Below are 9,725 nucleotides of genomic sequence, written 5' to 3'. Positions count from 1 at the left end.
CTCATGAATCAGATGTTTTATTCTTACTAGCTGATTTGGTGAATTGTGCACATGCATAGTGCTAAGATTCTAGTTAACTTTCCATTTTTCTTCAAAGCTGGTATACCAGTTGGGTACCTAAGATTCCTATCAGCTTGTGTCTACATGATTATAAATTTATGCTATATATCTGCCCAAAGACACACCTCCCCAGCTGAACAGGTTTTTCCTCAAGCAGTTTCTAAGAATCAGATATTTCTAAAAATCATCTCTTTAAGCTTTCCAAGCTCCCTCATTACCACTTTTCTGAAGTTTGCAATTTTCCAGTTCCCAGTTTTAAAGATTTACAAAAATATGTGAGCTGGGGGAAATGTGCACAAAGAAGCAAATGTTCATGAAAATAACAGAAAAGTGATATGTGTCAGGAGAAAGGCACATGAAAGTATAGAAAAATATTTCATGCAGACTTTTAAAAAAATGGAAATTTGTATGGAACCAAGAGGAAATATATTTAAGATGAGACAAATGAGAAACTGAGAGCGTATGTACACTGTAGAATTACTGTAGTTTGACATGACTTTAACTGCCATGTCTCAATGCTATGTAATTATGGGAGTTGTAGTTGTACAAGCTTCCTTGCCCAGAGAGTTTTAATGTCTTAACAAACTACAACACACAAGAGTCTGTAACATTGAGCTATGGGAGTTAAAGTAGAGTCAAACTGCATTAATTCTACAGTGTACATAGATGTACTTTAAGAGAAACTGAAATGGACAGATTTGTGAATCCTAACCTTAAGATTTCACGTAAAATATGGAAAACGCAGGCATATGGGTCAACCCTTTTGATGCCCTTCATGTGCTCCAGGAGATACCTCATGTTTATCCCAAATTGGAAAAAAAAATCAGGAAAAAGATCACTTAAAAATAATGTAAGCTGCAACAACATGGCTTTAAAAAATGGGCAGGCTGAAAATTAAACCAAAAGTGACATGACATTGTTAATCAGAGATGCCACCAAGAGGCTAAATTTTGTCTTTGCCCCATTTCAGTTTCTTTAGTGGTATGATTCTCAGGTGGATTATGTGCTTTCTCTCCTTCTAAATATGCAAATGCTACCTTAATTGGTGGACCTGAGGGCAATTTTGGGCAGCAGCTTTGGATCGGAATGGACTGCCTGGCAGCAGTTTCATTCAGCAACTAGAATCATATTAATGACCCCCCCCCCCATGCCATTAAGTCACCCTAGCCATTGCTGGAGATGTTGTATTGCAGATGGACACGCAAAGGCTTCCAGCACCACATAATTTAAAACAGGATAGATTAAGTAGATTGATCTTTGAGGAGTACTTGGCTTGGAAGATCCTTCCCAGCTGCATAGTTCTATGATTCTTTGTATGACATTCCATAGCTAAATCCAGAGTACATGTTTATAAATCAGGATAGAGAAGAACTGTGCAAAAAAACAATTATGTAAGGCACTCCAGGCAGGAGAAACACTGTCCTGCCATTATGTCAATTGTCAAATATGTCCAGAAATCCATTTAAACTAGGGTCTCCATCCTTCTTCTGTGTTCGATGCAGTGGTTTTGTTTGTATTTCTCACTTATGGTTGTCTTCAAGGGCTTAACCTGGTTTGAAATTTTGTATGGCCCAATCTCCTTACCAGTTTGTCATTGAGAAATTCAGCTTTCTGATGTCTCCATGTTTGCTAAGATTAAACTTAATAAATTAGTGAGCACATTTGAAGTGCACCACCACTGGATGCTCTGGCGTTTTAATCTGACTGTGAAACTATCCAGAGTGTCCGCTTAGCGTGTGGCCAAAAGCTGAAGTATTTGCACACGGCTGTTGTCAGTACATTGAATGACCCCTTCTCTGTGCTGCTTTGACAGGCCGGGTGAATTTATAAGAATCTTCCACTGGTGAAAGTAGCAAAACTGTTCCTTCTAACACACTAGATGGAGTTATCTCACTTAGATCACCTTCCCTTTGTCTCGCCAATCTCACTGATGAGAGATTATTAAACAATGCAGCTGTATTTCATGCTCTCCAGGGCTTTATATCCTATTCAGTGACACACATTCCTTGCAGGTCAGTTGTAAAACATGTTGGAGGAAGTTGGCACAAAAGCACTCGCTGCAAATCCAAGCAAATCTTTCTGCTTGTGCATGGCAGTGTTTTATAGAATGGTCTGTAACCTGTTAATTGTAAGCCCTGCCTAGGCGGTGTCATTACAACCCCATGAGCTTTTTTGTCACTGTGGAGGGGAAATGGAGTGTTGATCTTTTACGGAGAAAAGGTTTGAGGCCGAGTCGAAATGAAATAAAACATCTGCTGTTGCCGGCAGAGTTGGTTCCATACCCCCAAATATTTCACTGTAATGGTCCTGTGGCAGAGTCTAGTTGCCCTGAGCACAGCACAAGTCGAACTACTTCTGCTAGATAAATTAGAGATAATTAGATAGATCAGTCTCTGGTAATGTCCCAGCCTTTGTTTCTTCTGATAATACACAGAAAAATGGCAGAACCCACATTGGCCAAGGATCGCATAAATGCGATCCTGGCTTCTTTTCTCTTACCCTATTTCATTGTTGGTGCAGTCAAGTTGGAGAAAGAGGTATTCAAATCAAATCAAATAGCAATAAGAAAAGGCCATAAAATAGCGATCTCTGTAGCTAAAAATTATGAATATTTCTTTTAATTCTAGAACAGCGGCTTTTAGTTTCAATGCAGTGTTCCATTAGTTAACTCAAATGTAATTTTTTTTCAGTTGTTGAAATGTACACAAAACAATCCCCGAGATATGTCCACATTATGCCATCGAGTTTACTTCTGAGTTAATGTGGGAGAAATATTTCATTCACTCCTATAGTGTGATCTCCTGTACTGCTTCCATTGTTTCATTTTCTTCCTTTCCTCCTTTTTTTTTGTTCTGCGTTAACTTTTCCAGATTTTGTTACAACATTCAGTTGTACTGTCAGTATCTAGATCAGTGGTTCTCAACCTGTGGGTCCCCAGGTGTTTTGGCTTTCAATTCCCAGAAATCCTAACAGCTGGGAAACTGGCTGAAATTTCTGGGAGTTGTAGGCCAAAACATCTGGGGACCCACAGGTTGAGAACCACTGATCTAGAAGAAAACCATGGCAATGCTGAGTGAACTCGAGGTTGAAATCTAGAAAAAGTTTAAGAAAACCATTATAGAAAAGGCATGGTATGTAAAGGCCATACTAACACAGTGGATATGACAGACCAGTATTTATATAATGTTTGTCAATTTGCATGTTACTTTACAAATAAAAGATCTGATAAATCTGAAGAGGATCAGGCAGGAAGAACAAGCACTTTTGTTACACAATTGTCAGCTATCTTGCTATAGGTATAGGGAATAGAAAGGTTGTTTCCAGGTAAAGGGTCAGTTTGGGAATGGATTTTGAAAATGAAGGGAGGTGATTTAATTGAGGCTTATCTGAGCATAAAGACAAAAAGAGAGGAGACATTCAAAGGTGGCAGAAGTAGCCAAATAAAAGTTTAAAAGTAGCCAATAAAAGACAGGTAAGATGGCAAAGTGGCTTCAGGTTGTTGTTGTTACTATTATCATCGTATTTGTTTGTACCTCACTTTATCTCCCCTGAAGGGGACTCAAAGCAGCTTAACATAAAAACATTAGCGTAACCATTTAAAAATGTACAAATATACAAACATTAAAACAGGATTAAATATAAACAGTATTTAAAAATTCACAGTTAAAAACTACTAAAACAAATTCAAAGTTCTGGCCCTGCTTACTTGTATAAACGTATCTCCCTCTACGTTCCACCTCGTAGCCTAAGATCATCCGGGGAGGCCCTGCTCTCGGTCCCACCAGCTTCGTAAATGCCTTTGGCAGGGATAAGGGACAGGGCCTTCTCAGTCATGACCCCCCCCCCCCCCCCAATCTGTGGAACTTGCTCCTCAGCAAGATTAGGTCAGCTTCATCCCTCCTTTCTTTTAGGAAAAAAACTGAAATCATGGTTCTGGGACCAGACCTTTGGACAGCAGGCATGACAGCACTTTGGAGGTTGAACTGGACTGGACTGGCTGATAATAATGTTTTAAATTGTTTTTAAGTTACTGTTTTATTTAATGTTTTAAATTGTTGTTATATCTGTTATAATTGTTTTGTACGTTGTGGCATTAAATTGTTGCTTGTGTAAGCCGCTCTGAGTCCCCCCTCGGGGGTTAAGAAGGGTGGGGTAAATATGTTGGAAATAAATTTTAAAAATAAAATAAAGTTTTAAAACCCCTGAATTGACCTTAAATGCTTTCATCTTTAAAAGACGGCATGAATAAAAAAAGTTTTAAAAAGTTTGTTTCTTGCCTAAGAAAACCTGGCAAATCCATGGGGTAACCATAAGTTGACAGGTTAGTTGAAGGCACATGCATGCACACTCAGACAAGATAACAATCCAAGGGAGGTTTGAAAGGCAAGGATGAGATGCTGCACTTAAAACAGGTAAAATTGAAAACTATGGCTTATATGAGAGGAGTGCATTTTCACCTGTGATTTTATCATTTACTTTATTATTTTTTAAATGAGCTGGTGTAGTAAGAGCTGCAGCTTGTGCAAAAGTTGCCAGCTGAGTGTAGGAGTCAGCAAGCTATGGAGCCATGCTCTCACTGTTGCATGTTCCCAAAAACTGCTGATAGACATAGCTAGTACAAGACATTTTGCTGCCTGAGGCAGACCAACAAATGACCCTCCTTGAATGGTAAGCAGGACTGGACACAGCCAAGCTTTTGCTCACTGTTACCTTTCAGCATTTCGTTCTTAGCATGTTCATCATTTTTCCCCTCCAGGATGTTCTTCCTTATTTGCATCTCAGTGTGGGACTGGTTAGGAAGAAAGAGCTGCAGCAAAACTTGGAAAAGAACTTATTTGGATTATAATTGCCCAAATGTCCAGCCAGCATGTCCAGCCACTGCTCAGTTTGAAAGTTATATGGATTCAGGTGTATTGGTGAGGTGTTTCAGTATTGGTCCCAGTAAATGATTACCCATTCAAACGATAGGAAAGGAGATTCCACCTGAACATTAGGAAGAACTTCCTAATGATGGGAGCTGTTCAGCAGTGGAACTCTGCCCTGGAATGTGGTGGAGGCCCCTTCTATGGAAGCTTTTAAATAGAGGCTGGATGGCCATCTATCAAGGGTGCTTTGAATGCAATTTTCCTGCTTCTTGGCAAGGGGTTGGACTGGATGTCCCACGAGGTCTCTTCCAACTCTTTGATTCTATGATTTCTTTGATGGCGAATAATTCTCTTTTGACATTTTGCATGACCCCCTTCGACCATGTTTAGGAAACCATCTAACCCATTTGTTTCTCTTATCCCCAAGACTGATTAAGGCATCCAGCTCTCCTCCAGCCAAAGATGAATAAAATACTGTTATCCCTCTATTACTCAGATATTGTGTTGCAACATCTCTTTTGGTAATGTCAGATCACAAGCAGTGATATTATTTAAAAAATGAGAATTTCACTCTACACATGATGAAATCCAATCTGTATTTATTGCCTTTAACCGCCAGCCTCTAGAGTCATCCAGAATAAATGTTTTGAGTTCCCTGCAGGAAAACTCTGGCTTTTGCACTCCAGACATTGTTAATTAAACTGTAAGAGACACACACCCCTTCCACAGTGTATGTATAGCAAGAGTATTTGAGTGGCAGTAATGTGACATCATGTGAAGATAAGCTATGCCCACATTTTACACCTCATTATGTCATGCCATGATGAAATACCCATCATCCCCTGAATTGGCAAAAATAACTTTTTTTGTGTAGGGGGAGCAAGACTTTTCTGGTGTTTAATCTTTCTGTCTTTGAGTTTTTGGCAAACACCTGAACATCTTCAGCACTGTCTACATTGCTGGTGAATAGGATAGGAAATCCCTGCCAGGAGCCCAAAAGCCAAGGATCTTATCTCCCCTATCCCTCAAAAAGAGTCTGCAACAGCCAGAGGCAGAATTCTAGTTTTGCTTAAGTGAATTGCGACCCCTGGTCCAGAGGCTTACTCTTGAATACTATAAACCCCTAAAGCCTGCTCTGACAAATTGTGGCCATTTTTTTGCCAGCTCCTCGTGATATCTTTATTTCTCTCCTGTCTCTCTGTGTGTAACCAGCATGGGTCATGTCCAATAGGGTTTCTGAAGGCTACATCCCTATCAAAGACAGCAGCTGGCCAGCAGCTTTCCTCTAAGATAAACAATAGCATTACATGGCTGTTAGGACAGTGCAAGTCCCGGAAGGCAAATTGTGAGCTGTGAAGTCCTGGCTAAGAGGAACCTCAAAAACTATTGCCACTTACAAGTCTTTCCATTTACAAACTTTTCACTTACAAGCCTTCTGTTCCCCACCGTTCTCTCCGATCTGCTGTAGCTCAGGGTCCATCTACACAGGCCTAAAGCCTGTGTTTTCTGTTTTTGTTTTTTGTTTTATTAGCCTGAGGAGCACAAACAATGCCTCAGGCTAATCTGGTGTAACCTGGAGCAAACCTGGATTTCCAGGTTTTCTCTGGTCTAAAAACACCTGCAAAGATTCAAACTTTTTAATAAGGTCAGGATATTTGCAGGTGTGGGGCATGTGGAGACTACTCCCAAGTTCAACATCCACGATCTCAGGAGCAGTCTCCACAGTGACTCCACCTCCATGGAAAAGGGATGGTAGTGCCATCCTCCCCTCCCTTGCCCCCTTTTCTGCCCTGTAACAAAGTAAAAAGCTGTAGTTCCCGAGGAGTTGTAGTTGCTGGAGGCTTCAAAGTGCTCTGTTGCACCTGGAAATTATGCATGCACATCATGGAGCTTTCCAGAAGAGAAGGAGGCAGTATGTCTTTTACTCTGTTGCTGATGCTGCTGATATGTGCTGTCAAGTCATTTCTGTCTTATAAGTGGGGTTTCTTGGCAAGATTTGTTCAGACAGGGTTTACCTCCTTCTTCCTCTGAAGCTGAGCAACCATGACTTATCCAAGATCACCCAGAGGGTTTCCATGGCTAAGCAGGACTCTGAACTCTGATCTCCAGTTGTGTAGTACAACACTCAGACTACCATATCATGCTGGTTCTCATATCGGTCAAGATTTCAGTCATTCTGTTGCACGAATTCCACATTTCAATTGGGTTGCGGTTTTTAAAGAAATGAAACTGGCCAATCTTTCCCTATCCCTTTATTTCCATGCCATCTTAAGGTCACATCATAAATGTTTGTGTATTAAGCTGTCATGGGAGCCCATTAGTAGGCCACTAAAGTAATTGCACTGTTAGCAGCAATGTTTCCCTATCTTTTCACAAATGGGCATGAAGACACAAAGATCTACATCTTTCTAATTATTACTGCACCTCCTGTAATTTGAAAAAAAGTTACTTTTTGGTCTCTAGTTCCCAGAATCCTATTGACATTGTTGGCTGGGAAATTTTGAGTGTTCTGGTCAAAAAAAGTTATTTTTTGAGCCTTTGATCTTTGACTAGATATGCTGTGAGATCTATTATAGGGGGGAAAACCCCTACATTTTAATTTAATTTTTTAAAGATCCTGGTAAGCTTAAAATACCCTAAAGACACCAAATCCCATCTGATCTTGAAAGCTAAGCAGGGCTTAGGGAATGAGAAGCCACCAATGAATGCCAGGTACTGTAGGCTACATTTCAGAGGAAGGGACTGGCAAAACCTCCCCTTGAGTATTTTTTGGCTAAGAAAATGCTATGAAATTCATAGGTTTGTTTTAAGCCATAGGCAGCTAGAAGCACACGCACACACTTACTCCTATCATTTGTTCTCCAGAGAAGCCAGAGCAGAATATGTCAAAAGAGGGATGGAAACAACAACCAAAAAAGCAAATGCCATTTTACTTCATTGCATATTTTATAGAAGTCTGAACTGGATTAAGAGTTTGTCTTCTCACTGGCAGAGAGAACTCATTCATCTTGCTGTGCTTACCTTTGTCACTGTTTACAACAGTCATTTGTATTTTTGGTACAATTGTACTAGGTCAAACTGAAAGTGGGGGAGGTTCCTGCAAAGGCATGTCCTCAGTGCTCAGCTTCAAAATAATACAGTGCATTTCAAACATGCAGAACACTCTGTGTATGCTATCTCAACAATCTTTACAATAGAGGTTGTAAGGAAGGCCAGTACCTCTATCACTCAATTGTAGATTAAAGACTGAGATATAATGTGTTACCTAAGCAACTAAGGAATTCATGGCTGAGAGGAGATATGAAACAGGGGTCTCCTGGCTCACAGCTCACATACATTCACCATTGGCTGAAAGTAAAACAGGACAAAGAATTAACATTAAACACTCAACCAGTGTTCTACAGTAATCCTATAGTGAAAATAAGTCCTGATTTTAAGATCTGCATTTAGGATAGCAGTTAGAGCAGCAGGAAGAATGGTGAAGGAGTCACACAGGGCCAGTGGACTTCTTTTGAAGCCGAGATTTAGCAAAACAGAACATATGCTAACTGTTTTACTGCATGATTAATAGTGAGCGATTTCATAATTGCTCCGGGGTCTACCTGTCCTTGCTTGGAGCAGCTGGGGGCTTTGACTGGGGCAGTTGCATCATTTTGCTGTTGCAAGCAGGCTTGAGAAGAAACAGCTATGGAAAAAGCCCATAACATTCTTCCGTTGGCTCAACCAGGCACTATCAAAGCATTGCCCCTACTGCCTTCATCTTTGCATCTTAATCCAATAGCTTTACAGGAATTCTCTTGGATCGACTGGGGAAATGTAGTGTGCGGGAGTTACATGTCTCTGTGCACCAGGGCTTTGGTCAGCAAAGTCTTGTTTGTGGGATCTGTGGTTAAAGGAGTTATCTCTGATGGGGGAGTCTGTTTGGTACAGTCTGCCTCAATCTCTGGAGAGCTCCAGCACTTAGGATTTGCAGTTCCAAGCATGTGTTATCAGGGTCAGTGCAGACATTCCTGTTACCTGCGGCTATCCATGTTCCTTTAGGTTAGTGTTTTAGCTTATCTCCAACTCTCCCTATTCCTGTGCTGTACCAGCTGTCTATTGAGCAGTTCCTCTTTCAGTCACGTAGAATGAGAGACAGGAGTAAAGGGGAAAGAAGAAGGTATTTTGTGGTCTTGCCACATTACATGCCATGGTTGAGCTGAAAAAGGAGTATTAAAAATACGTTTCGCTCCTTGGATGGGCCATGCCTGCTTGAAGGCAAAGAACATTTTAAGTTGTGGCGAATCAGTTGATTTGTTTGTATTCATTTCAGAATCTGGTCAGATGTACTTGCTGATGGAAAAGATTTTCTTATAAGAAGGAGGTTTGCATAAAGAGCTAACCATGTGACAGGGTCTGATAATAAAAGGTAAATGTTTCCCCTTGACATTAAGTCTAGTTATGTCCGACTCTAGGTGGTGGTGCTCATCACTGTTACCATCCCACTGGAGCACTACCTATTGGTCTACTTACATTTGCATGTTTTTGAACTGCTAGGTTGGAAGAAGCTGGGGCTAACAGCAGGAGCTCTCCAGATTCGCACTGCTGACTTTTCAGTCAGCAAGTTCAGCAGCTCATTGGTTTAACCTGCTGCACCACTGGAGTTTAATAGCTAGGCGTTAATCTGAAAACTGCTTACCTTATGGTACTCCTGTTTTGCTGCATGAAAAGTTATTTTGAGATGGCCTGTGAACTGCCTCAGCAAAATTATTTCCTGGGCACAATAGATGAGTATAAGCGGAAAGGTTTCAACTGATTTGA

The sequence above is a fragment of the Anolis sagrei genome, chromosome 2, assembly GCF_037176765.1.
Source record: "Anolis sagrei isolate rAnoSag1 chromosome 2, rAnoSag1.mat, whole genome shotgun sequence".
Lineage (NCBI taxonomy): Eukaryota > Metazoa > Chordata > Lepidosauria > Squamata > Dactyloidae > Anolis > Anolis sagrei.
This window is presented reverse-complemented; position numbering follows the sequence as displayed.